The sequence below is a fragment of the Cervus canadensis genome, chromosome 17 (assembly GCF_019320065.1).
Source record: "Cervus canadensis isolate Bull #8, Minnesota chromosome 17, ASM1932006v1, whole genome shotgun sequence".
Lineage (NCBI taxonomy): Eukaryota > Metazoa > Chordata > Mammalia > Artiodactyla > Cervidae > Cervus > Cervus canadensis.
In genome coordinates this window covers 10,794,004-10,806,216 of record NC_057402.1, presented here as the reverse complement: position 1 = coordinate 10,806,216, position 12,213 = coordinate 10,794,004, and positions in this window count along the sequence as shown.

The window sequence follows — 12,213 nt, the reverse complement described above, 5'->3', positions numbered from 1 at the left end:
TCTCTCTCTCTTTTTTTTTTTTTTAAATTCTTTCTTTGCTCCGCTTTCTTCTTTCCTGTTCTAGTTTTTTATGGTGGGGAAAAGGTGGTCACTGCAGCTGCAGGTTACTTGGTTCTAACTAGTAATTTGATATCAGAAGGAGAGAGACTCACTTTTTTTCAGTGTTCATATCAGTCCCCCATTGCACATGATTGCCTATCCTTGGATTGATACAGTGCCCAGAAGAATACAACATTGTGAATTGTGAGGCAGGGTACTGCGCCCTCTGCTGGACTGATGGTGCTATTACTACCTTTCAGGGACGAGGGGAGATGTTCCTCTGAGGGCCGCAACTCAGTGGAGAGTTTTGAGGGCACTTCAGTTTTATTAGTAATTATTGGCCTTTTCAGGATTTTTTATTACTTCAGCCAATTATAGAATTTATAACTAGGAATAGTTATAAATATAAATATATAACTAGAAATATATAAATATAACTAGGAATTTACTATTTTTCAAATCTCTGTCCTATCAGTAATTAAGTTTAATAGAAAATGTTACAATCTCCACTCATAATTGTTCATTTATTTACCTCTCTGTCAGTTGTTGGTCGATATGCTTTGAGACCATCAAAACTTACACACTTTTGATTATTATATCATCTCTCTCTATTGTTCATTTTTCTTTTATCTTGGCTTTATTGGCACATTTTTGTCTGAAATTCTATTTTATCTAATAAGATTGGTTCCCCAACTTTGTTTTGGTTCACACTTGCCTGATATATTACACCTTTTCATTTACAAGCTATCTGTGCCTTCTTGTTTTAAGAGCGTCTCATATACACAACATTTTGTTGAATTCATTTTTTATTATCTGACAGTGACAGTCTCTTTGCCTTTCAGTTGGCAAAATTAACCTATTACACTTCATTTTAATTATGGTTGTTTTTAGGACTGACATACCACTTCATCTCATATTTTTCATTTACTATATATTCTTTTACTTGTGTCTTTTACTTCTTTGCGTTGAAAAGGTTGAATTTTCTCCCATGGGTTTAAAAGATACTCATCCTATTTTTAGCCTTAGGATGATCTCCCTTTACTAAAAACACCAAAAACCTCCAGCTAAGATCCTAGCTATCAAGGAGCCGAGCCGAGCCATCCTACTGTGCCTTGTCTGAATTCCTGTCCACAGAACCCAAGAGTGTAATAAATGGCTGCTTTAAGCTACTGAACTTTTGGACAGTTTATGAGGCCACGTTACCGAGGACAGATTTTGGTTCCTGGAAATGGAGTGCTTCGTAACAAAAGCCTGAACATGTGGCAGTGGTTCTGGGATCAGTTGGAAAATGGGAGCCGGAAAGGCCTTCTGAAGACTGGAGTGGATGCCTGGTGGTCCTGGACGGGAGGGCTTAAAGGAAAGTGAAGATCAGGTTGTGGGAAGCTGGAGGAAGGGTGGGGGAAATGAAGTAATACTGTCATCTCTGGAAACATAAAAACAGAGAATGTAACAAATGAACTGGTGGCTGATGAGATATCTAGGCAGACTATTCAAAGTATGCTCCAGTTTCTTCCTGCTACTTACAGTAAAATGTGAGAGGAGATAGATAAGCTTATATTTTTTTGTTTCCTATAAAAGAGCCAGGACTTTCTGGATCAAAACAAAACAAAACGTAGTTTCTCCTTTATAGCCAATGATTTTACCTTTTGAGAAATGCCTATTTTAGTAAAATTGTTTCTGTCAGATTGTCTTTTTCTTAGTCATTGGGAGACACATCAGTTTGATGTATTATACACTGCAAAATAGCTTCTCTAAGTTTGTGGCCTTTTACTCTCTTTTACAGAATCTTTTGATGAGCATAGTTCACAATGAAGTCCAATCCCTCTATTTATTTTTCCACAGATAGTTTATGTCCTATTTAAGGAATCATTGCCCATTTCAATGTTGTGAAATATTTTCTTATGAAGCTTCTATTGCTTTATTTATTTATCTTTGAGTATGGTGTGAAGAAGGGGTCTATCTTTTTCCATATGCATGTTAACACCATTTACTGATGACAGGAAGTGTGCTTTTTAAACATGTCAAGGTCAAAGAAGACACCATATGTTACCTCTTAGAGGAGATTGAAGAGGCATGATGTTTGCAATGGTGAGATTTCTGAGGAGAAAGTGGTCTTCAATTCTTGTAGGGCTTTAGCAAGAAGCTCCTTGCAGGGGTTGGGAAGACTCCGGAAAGACCAGTAAATCATTATCCATGACTTAATGTGCTGCTGAGGTCCTTAACTTCAGGAAACATGTACTTTGAGGGACATTAGTGGAAAAATTGACAGAACTGGAATATGGATCATACGTTAGAGAAAAGTATTGTACCAGTGGTAAATTTCCTGAAGTTAATAGCTTTACTGAAAAAATAATACCCCAAATTCTTAGGAAATATACATCAAAGTGTTTAAGGGTAAAAGATCATGATATATAAAATTTATAGTTTTAAAAAAACTGTGTATATATACACACACATACATATATGCATACATGTAGATACACACATGGGTTGCCATGAAGACTGTATGGCACCATAAACGTAGCATGGCAGAGGGCACAAGGGAAGGCCTGTCAAGAGACCCATTGCTGGAACTGTTACTTTATCTCCCCTGGTATCCACTAAGTGCTTAGACAGTGCCTGATTAGAAGGCTTTTTCTTTAATTATCAGCCTCTTGCTGCTGCTGCTAAGTCGCTTCAGTCATGTCGACTCTGTGCGACCCCATAGACGGAAGCCCACCAGGCTCCCCCGTCCCTGGGATTCTCCAAGCAAGAACACTGGAGTGGGTTGCCATTTCCTTCTCCAGTGCACGAAAGTGAAAAGTGAAAGGGAAGTCGCTCAGTCGTGTCTGACTCTTAGCGACCCCATGGACTGCAGCCTACCAGGCTCCTCCATCCATGGGATTTTCCAGGCAAGAGTACTTGAGTGGGGTGCCATTGCCTTCTCCGACCAACCTCTTAGCCCCTTAAAACAGAAAAATAATTTTAAAAAGTAGAAGAACATTTTTCAGAAGCACTGTTGACGCAGAAGACCACCGGTTTACTGTGTGTTCCCTGAACCACTGGTCTATGCCCACCAGGCCCTGGCTAGTGGCTTCCAGGTGAGTGTAACCTGCTCCCCGATTACCAGGAGGTCGGCTTCCATTGTTCCCCCTGGGCTAGTTGCTGCTGCACCTGGGTCTCACTTGAAAGATGTACCCACCTTTCAGGACTCCCTCCAAATCCAGGGAGGAGCTTTTGGCTGAAGCCCTCTAAGCACGACCATCTCCTTCTCTGAAATCACCCTACAGATGTGTTGCTCTGAGTCCCTCTTTCCCAACTCTGCCAACCGCAGAAGCTGTGATGGGGAGGCTTCCTCCTAACTTCGCCAGCTGTGAGGCTACCTGCTATCCGGAATCCCGTCTCCAGGGAAAAAAAGACCCTTGCCTGACATGGTCACATCGAGCCAGAGACCTGCAGTGATGAGACTTGCCAGGGAGGAGCCTTGGATGGCCTTTGCTGAGCCCTGGTCGGCTGTTTACCCAAGGGATCATGAACTGTGTTGGCAAAAAGGATGCCAATCTGTGCTTGGGGCCAGCATGGGGGTGGCGTGGGTAGGTTGGGTTAAATCGCATGCCTAGAGGCTGGACCTGAGCTGACCTGAGCTGGTCTTAGGACCTGTCGCTATTGTGGGTCAAGAAGACTTCCTGGTTTCTTCTCCTGCAAGCCTGCATTGCTAGGGTCACCTGTCCTATCTGCAGTCTCAGCCTTTGGGCAATTCCTGGGCCAAGCAAGAATCCAATCCTTGCCCCACCGCCACCCCCCTTCTCCATTACTTTGCTAAGAAGGTTCTGCAATGACTGGCTGACCCCTTTTGTCTCCCTTCTGATTTCCCTGCCATTTCCTGCTCTGCCCTGATATCGCAACCTATAAGGCACTGGGCATCGAGTCTGGTACGTAGTAAGGGTAGTACCTGGTGTTTATTGAGCCGCTGCTGGGTACCAGCTCTGGTGTTTTGTGGGTACTGACCTATTTGATCCTCACATGAACTTAACCAGGCAGGTATTATTATCATCTAGGATAACATAGCAGTCAAGAGCAGGGACTCTGAGTTTGAATCCAGACCTTAGCTGTGTGATATCAGGCAAGTTACTAAGCCCCCTGTGCCTCAGCTGAGAAATGGAGATCCTAGAATCACTCTAGGTTGTTGTGAAGATTGCATATGTAGAAAGAGCATAGAACAGTGCCCAATGTATTCTGAGTGCTATATGAATGCTAGTGATTACTGACATACCTCGTTTTATCACACTTTGCTTTATTGCACTTTGCCTTACCACACTTTGCAGATACTGTGGTTATTTGTTTGTTTGTTTATTGGGCTGCACTGGGTCCTAGTTGCAGCACGTGGGATCTAGTTTGCTAAGGATTGAACCCAGGCTGCCTGCATTGGGAACGTGAAGTCTTAGTCACTGGACCACCGAGGAAGTCCCTCAGATAATGTGTTTTTTACAAATGAAAGGTTTGTGGCAATCCTGTGTCCTGCAAGTCTATCTGCGCCGTTTTCCCAGCAGCATTTGCTCATTTCATGTCTTTGGGTCACATTTTGGTAATTCTTGCAGTATTTGAAATGTCCTCATTGTTGTTATATATGTTATGGTGATTTATGACCACTGATCTTTGGTATTGCTACTGCAAAAAGATTTTGACTTGCTGAAGGCTCAGATGGTGGTTAATATCTTTTTGCAATAAAGTATATTTAAATTAAGGTATGTCCACTGCCTTTTTAGATGGAATGCTGTTGCATACTTAAGAGACCACAGTATAAACAATGTAAACAATTTTTATATGCCCTGGAAAAAAAAATATGTGTGACTCGTTTTATTGCAATATTTGCCTTATTGCAGTGGTCTGAGACCAAACCCTCAATATCTCTGAGGTATGCCTGTGTTGCTAGTCTCATTTAGCAACTGGGAAACTGGCAGGGAGAAGCACGAATGTTACGACGTCCAAATTCATTACTGCTTACCATACCACAGGCCAAGGAATCAATGGACAAGATGCTGGGGCAAGGAATAGTGATTTTATTTGGAAAGCTAGCAGACTGAGAAGATGGTCCTACAGAACCATCACCCAGAGTCAGAATTCTGCCATGTGGCTTGTTGCAAATTTCTTGGTTCTGGTCAGGCTCCTGGAGAGAATGTGATACTTGCTTGTTTTTGCTCTTTTGCTTTGGCAGCTGTCCACCTCCGTCTCTCATGATATTCCTATAAACCTCCAAGACAAATCTTATTTCCCGTAGAAGTATTATACTTTTAAAGGTCAATCCTGGCAAGCAGAGCCTTGAGCATGAACTATCATGCATATTTCAGGCTATAGGCAACTTTCTTTTACCAAAGGTGCAGAGCCAGCATGACTGGGCACAGGCAACAGAGACAGCAGGGATGTGAGAGCTGAAGGAATAGATCCAAAACGGAATCAGGTTTGTTCTCTGTTGCAAAAAGACTTCCCTAAAGTCACAGTACTACGCAGAGGAATCAGAATCGGAGCCAACACACCTTAGCTAAAGCCCTTATTGAAGTTCTACTGCCTCCGTCTTCCCTTATTCCTTCCCCGTCTCATCCACATCAAAACAGAAGTTATAGGTGCTCTTGTCTTAATATCGAGCAGTTCTGCACTGCCATTCCGGGCCCAGGGGGCTGGTGGGCATATTGGGTCAGGGTGTGACGGTGATGTGGATGCCCCTGTCGGTCCAGCCATCGTCTACAGATCCACAGTGGGGGGTAGCCTGAGAGAGTTTGAGAAAGGTGGGGTCGGACAGGCAAGCTGTGCAGGTGTCCTCAGGAGAAGCTAGGAGGGGCCGGGCTGAGTCCCAGCTCTGCCTCTTGCTCTGTCACCAACTTGTTCTGTGAGCTTGGACAAGTCGCTTGACTTCTCTGAGGCTCACCTTGCTGGCTTCCCAGCTTCCCTGAAGACAGAGGAGGCAGGAGATTAGAATCCAGACCCTAAGAGAGACAGCTTTGTGTCTGTTAGGCTTGTCTCCAATATCGCTCCAGCTGATTGCTGGTTGTGTGATTTAGGCACATTCTCTAGTCTCTGCCAACCTCAATTTTCTGGTTCATTAAGTGAGGTGAAGGGTCTTGCCCACCTTGAGAGCATGTTCCTGGTGATGAGTGAAAACAATTAAGGTAATGTGTTTAACACACGGTGGTTGGTGAGTTTCTTTTGTCAATGAAAAATTAATCAATAGCCAATCTAAGAAAGAAATGGAAGATTTTATTTGAGCCAAACTGAGGATTATAAGTCAAGAGACAGACAGTCTTTCAGAAAACTCCCGGGACTGTTCCCCCTGACAGAGGTCAAGCCACAGTTGTGCAAGTTTTTGCGACGAAGTACGTCAAAGTAACATACTGACCTTTACATAGTCCAGGGCGAGTAATGAGTCATTGTGACCCCTTACAGGATTGAGAAAGGAACCTTATCTCCTAAGGATTTACCTTGCTGGTGACATGTTTTTCCTTTTTGCGGTGGGTAAGCATTCCTCTGTCTTCCAAGGGGATCCAGTTAATATGTAATACAGATACACACTAAAGGGAAGCGGGGGGTGGGGGTGGGGGTTGTGGCTTAAATGAGCAGAGAGAATTTTATCTTTAAAAATGTTCTTGTTCTGCCTTAAAGTAATTTTATTTTGTCATCTTTTTAACTATTGCTCTTGCCAGGTATGGGTATCCGTGTCATGAGGGCTTCATCTAACAGGTTGGGAAGTATAGTCTGTTATTCTAAAATCTGGAAAAGTGTGTAAGCCTGACATTATTTTTTTTTTCCTTGAATGTTTGGCAGAATATGCCAGAGAAATCATTTGGGCTTGGAGTTATCTTTGGGAGGAATTTTTTATTTATGGATTTAATTTCTCTCATAGGGAACTGTTCAGATTTTCTATTTCTTCAAGCAATATTTTTTTGAGAAGAAAATTTGCTCATTTAATCTAGCTTTTAAAATGTATGTATATGAAGTTTTCATAACATTCTTTTATTTATCCTTTAGATAAATAGGAATGGCCTATGTTTCTTTTCTTTTCCATTTTTTAAATTGAAGTATGGTTGGTTTACAAGGTTATATTAGTTTCAGGTATACAGCATAGTGATTCAATATTTTTATAGATTATTATACTCCACTGAAATTATTGTAAAACATTGACTATATTTTCTGTGCTGCATAGTAGTTTGTACCTCTTAATCCGATGCCCTTATCTTGCAACTCCTCTCCTTCTCTCTTGCCACTGGGAACCACTAGTTTGTTTTGTATATCTGTGAGTCTGTTTCTGTTTTACTGTATTCATTCATTTGTTTAATTTTTTAGATTCCAAGTGTTACTTATGGCATACAGTGCTTCTCTTTCTCTGTTTGACTTATTTCACCAAACATAGTGCCTTCTAAGTCTATCCATGTTGTTGCCAATGGTAGACTTTCATTCTTTTTTTTTTATACTTGAGTTATATTTCAATGTTGAAGCCCTGGGGCTCAGCAGTAAAAAATCTGTCTGCAATGCAGGAGACATGAGTTCATTTCCTGGGTTGGGGAGACCCCTTGGAGAAAGAGATGGCTTCCCACTCCAATATTCTTGCTGGGATAATCCCACGGACAGAGGAGCCTGGCAGGCTACAGTCCATGGGGTTGCAGAGTCAGACACTATTTCATAACTAAATCACCGCCATTGAAGGACACCTTGGTTGCTTCCAGTTTTGGCAGCTATAAATAAAATTGCTATAAATATTTAAATGTGGGTTTTTTGTGTGGACAAAGTTTTTATATTGGCTGGGGAAATATGGAGCATGATTGCTGAATCATATGATAAGATCACATTCAATTTTGTAAGAAACTTATGGCTTATCTTTTCATTTTTAAACAATATCTTTTGAAGGATAAACATTTTATGTAAGTGGAGTCCAATTTATTTTTCATCCCCAGGCAAACTGGATGGCTCATCATCCTAATTTGGAGACAGGAGAATAATTTTTTCAAACAATGGTATCAGCTAGAGGAGGAGATGATCTGTCTTTGTCTCTTTCTTTTGTCTATCTTTATTTATCTACCTATCTATCATCCATCCATCCACCCATTTATCCATCTACATTAACATGGAAGAAATTGCATCCTGGAAGAAAATGTCTAGTAGATAGTGAAGATATGTGATTGAGGAGATGATAGAGGCAGGGTTACTGGTTTGATGTCCTTGGGGGCCTGAGATAAAATATAACTAAGGGTGTAGGTGGAGGGGTGGCTTCAGCTAGGTTAGGTGCTCCACTATAATGCGGGAGGGGAATAGACATGTGAGCGGAGCCACAGGTGAGTGGGAAGACAGTTACCTATATTTTGCCAGCGAAAGGAAGTAAGTTCCTTTGCCTGGGGTGATTCAGGGCAGGAGGTGTCAGAGGTTTGCTGTAATGTGAAGACATGAAGTATTTACTTAAGACAGGAAGCATGAAAGGGCTGGAATAGAGGTTGATTGCTGCCTGGGATCAAGGGCTGTCTTGAGGTTCAATGATCAGGAATTTAAATGAGATCTATCAATGTGTTGTGTTTTCCTCTAGCTACATCCAGAAGTTTGAGTGTAGCTATGAAATAGGGGGAGAATTGGAGGGTTTTATCATGAAGCTATGATAGAGGCAGACAAGGGCAAATGAACTCGGTACGATTGATCACGGAACTTGAGCTGGACAAGGAGGAGGCAAGGACCTGAGGGAACAGAGCGAGGTGGAAACAAGTAGGATCCATGGATGGTGCTTTCCTGGAGGTTGGGGGATTGTTGGAGCTGGGTACCAAGAGTAAATGACCTGGAAGGAAAAGAAGCAGTGGTCAGAGGGTGGAATACTTGAGCATGTGAAGGGGTGACTGCAATGATGGTGTGCCTGGGATGACTGTGAGAACAAAGTTCCCATGGATTCTTATCAACCTACAGCTGTTCCCTGGCACCAATTTGATGTCAGGCTACACCCTCTCCTTCACAGTGATTCATTCTGTCAGCACTGGGCTCCTTGCCCATTCAGCTTAAAATTCCATCTGACACACTCCCAGTAAGAACATGTATCTTGTTTGTAGTGAGATTTACTCCCACACCAGGAGTGGTTGTAGTGTGACAAGTGCTGTGTGCCTCCACCAATAGCTCTTTGAGGATGGGACTGTCTCCTCCATCTCTGTATCCTTTCTCCTTTGGGACCATGCTGGGCACACATCTGGTACTCAGTGAATGCTTTCTCAGATAATACACAGGGTTGAATGTCAGATGGAGACTTGGGAAGAGCTCAGTCCCTGCCCTGAAAGTCTTTTTCACAGGAGGATTCCCTCACGGGGAGTGTTGGTGCTGGGTCATCCTTTGCAGGGGCACGGCTGAGGCATGCCAACGCTTCCAAACACAGACACAAGATAATATTGTGTAGGTTTTCTTATCAAGGAGACCCTGAGAGGCTTTCCTTCTCAGCCACTTGTGGAGGGGACCTGAGACCTGGCTGGTGCCTTGTAAACCCCTGGGCCTGTTGGATGCCAACAGGCGGTGATGACAGGACGGTCCCACCCTCTTTTATGTCACACACACACACACACACACACACACACACAGAGGCTCCCAGGCCACAATCAGCGTGGATTTCCCAAGTCCTGCCAGGGGACTGCCTTCCCAATGACACCCAAATGCCCTCACCCAAGGTTGTCACCTGCTGCTTCATTGAGCTGAGCATGCCTTGTCCAGGTGGCAAGGAAACTGGAAGGAGAAGAAAAATCCAGAAACCAACAGAGGATATGAAGCTGGTGGAAGGTCATGAGAGTGAGGTGGGTCCATAGGTCCTCCCAGGAATGTTCACACTGGGCCAATGAGTTTGACTTATAATTGTCCAGTTGTTGTGGATCTTGGTTTGCTAATCTGTGAAATGGGTCCAATAACTCCGAGTGATCTTGTGCAAAGACACTCTACTTTTGCTCATACCTTCAGTCATAGCTTTCCTTTTTCTTCAAGGGCCCAGAGCATCTGACAGCCTGGGGGGCATGGCAGGAAGAAGGAGGCACACCTTCTTCCCACCTGACTTTGACTTTAGCAGAGGATCATCATTTTCCCCAAGCAGAGAAGGTGGTGGCTGCCTTCCTCAAAAAACTAATAGGAAAACCTGTCAACATGAAACTTGTGCATATGGGATTTGGGAAAGGCACCCAGGCTTGTGGTGTCCTCATCTGCTCCTGTCTCATCCACAGTCAGCCACGCTCTGTGCACTGCTTGCAAGGGACCAAGGTGACCTCAAGGTTTCTGTTTTGGGCAGTGCATAGAATCAGGACAATTTACTGAGACTTAGATGAAAGGAACAGGAAGAGGGGACTTTCTTTGTGGGTGGAGGGCAGAGTGGGAAGAAATGCATCTTTTTGAACATGCTTAATTCCAGTTGAGCTATTTCAAATCCTAAAAGATGATGCTGTAAAAGTGCTGCACTCAATATGCCAGAAAATTTGGAAAACTCAGCAGTGGCCACAGGACTGGAAAAGGTCAGTTTTCATTCCAGTCCCAAAGAAAGGCAATGCCAAAGAATGCTCAAACTACGCACAATTGCACTTGTCTCACACGCTGGCAAAGTAATGCTCAAAATTCTCCAAGCCAGGCTTCAACGTGAATCGTGAACTTCCAGATGTTCAAGCTGGATTTAGAAAAGGTAGAGGAACCAGAGATCAAATTGCCAACATCCGGTGGATCATTGAAAAAGCAAGAGAGTTCCAGAAAAACATCTTTATTGATTTTGCCAAAGCCTTTGACTATGTGGACCACAACAAACTCTGGAAAATTATTAAAATTGGAGTCGCAAAGAGTCGGACATGACTGAGCAACTGAAACTGAACTGAAATATGAGGTACTTCTTGGACATTTGGACAGAGGTGACCAGATGGCTGATAGAGAAATGGGTCTGGAACTCATGGGAGGTGGGGCTGGGCATAGGGAGCTGAGAGTCTTCAATGCATAGGAGGTTTGGAGGTCACTAAGTGTGCCAAGCTCACCCGAAGGAGAGTGAAGAATAAGAAAGAAGATGGGTGGCTGAGGAGAGCTCTATGGAATGTAAATATTTAATGGGCTCAGTGTGTGCGCAGGAGGTGAGGTAGAAGGAGAATCAGGAAAGCCACGCCAAGCCCAGACAGGAGGGTGTTGAGGAGAAGCTCACAAAACAGGTAAATGTCACGAAACTAGGTGGACACAGGATGAGGCTCCCTTGTTAAATAAGGGGCTTCTTTTGGGGAGGTAGCTTGATTAAACAATTTAGGTCATGAGCCCAGAAGAAAGATTTGTGTTTGGTGGAATGGGCAGCAATTTGGGATATCTTCTGTGGGCAGGGCTGGCTTCCAGGAGGTGCCACCTGGGCTCTTAAAAGGTCCGGAATGTGGTTTAATGCTTGACTGTCACCACATTGAAATGTGACTTTTGAACAAGGGCCCCACATACTCATTTGCACTGAGACCTACAAATTATGCAGCAGGTCCTAGATGTTTGGTTGTGGCAGGAAGAGGCAGCTGGAACTGTGGCTGGAGAAGGAACTGGAGTTTGAATGTGCAGGTGAAGGTTCTAGAAGAAAAGTTGAAGGTGTGGAAGAGAGAGGAGTTAGTCAATAAATGAAGTCTTGCTGAGGCAGTAGAGAGTGTGATCTGACCTGATCACATCTTAGACAAAAGGTGGATCACCTTTGTAATAAACTGCAACGGGATCTAAACAATCCTTAAAGGATTGCTGCTGCTGCTGCTAAGTCACTTCAGTCGTGTCCGACCCTGTGCGACCCCATAGACCGCAGCCCACCAGGCTCCCCCGTCCCTGGGATTCTCCAGGCAAGAATACTGGAGTGGGTTGCCATTTCCTTCTCCAATGCATGAAAGTGAAAAATGAAAGTGAAGTAGCTCAGTTGTGTCTGACCCTTAAAGGATTACTTACTGTTAAAGAAAATGTAACCGATAGTGTCTGGGCTCAACTCCAGGGCAAGTTTCGCAGTCTTGAAGTGAACGGAGCTATCTGCCCCCTGGCTACCTGATCCTTCTCAAAGGGGGTGAGGAAGACTTCTGTGTGGTACCATTTCTGGCATTATCAACAAACTTCTATATGAGTATGCTGCTTCCCTTCCTGCACAGGCTTTGCTGGTGGCTCAGAGGGTAAAAAAATTTGCCCGCAATGTGGGAGACCTGGGTTCAATCCCTGGGTTAGGGA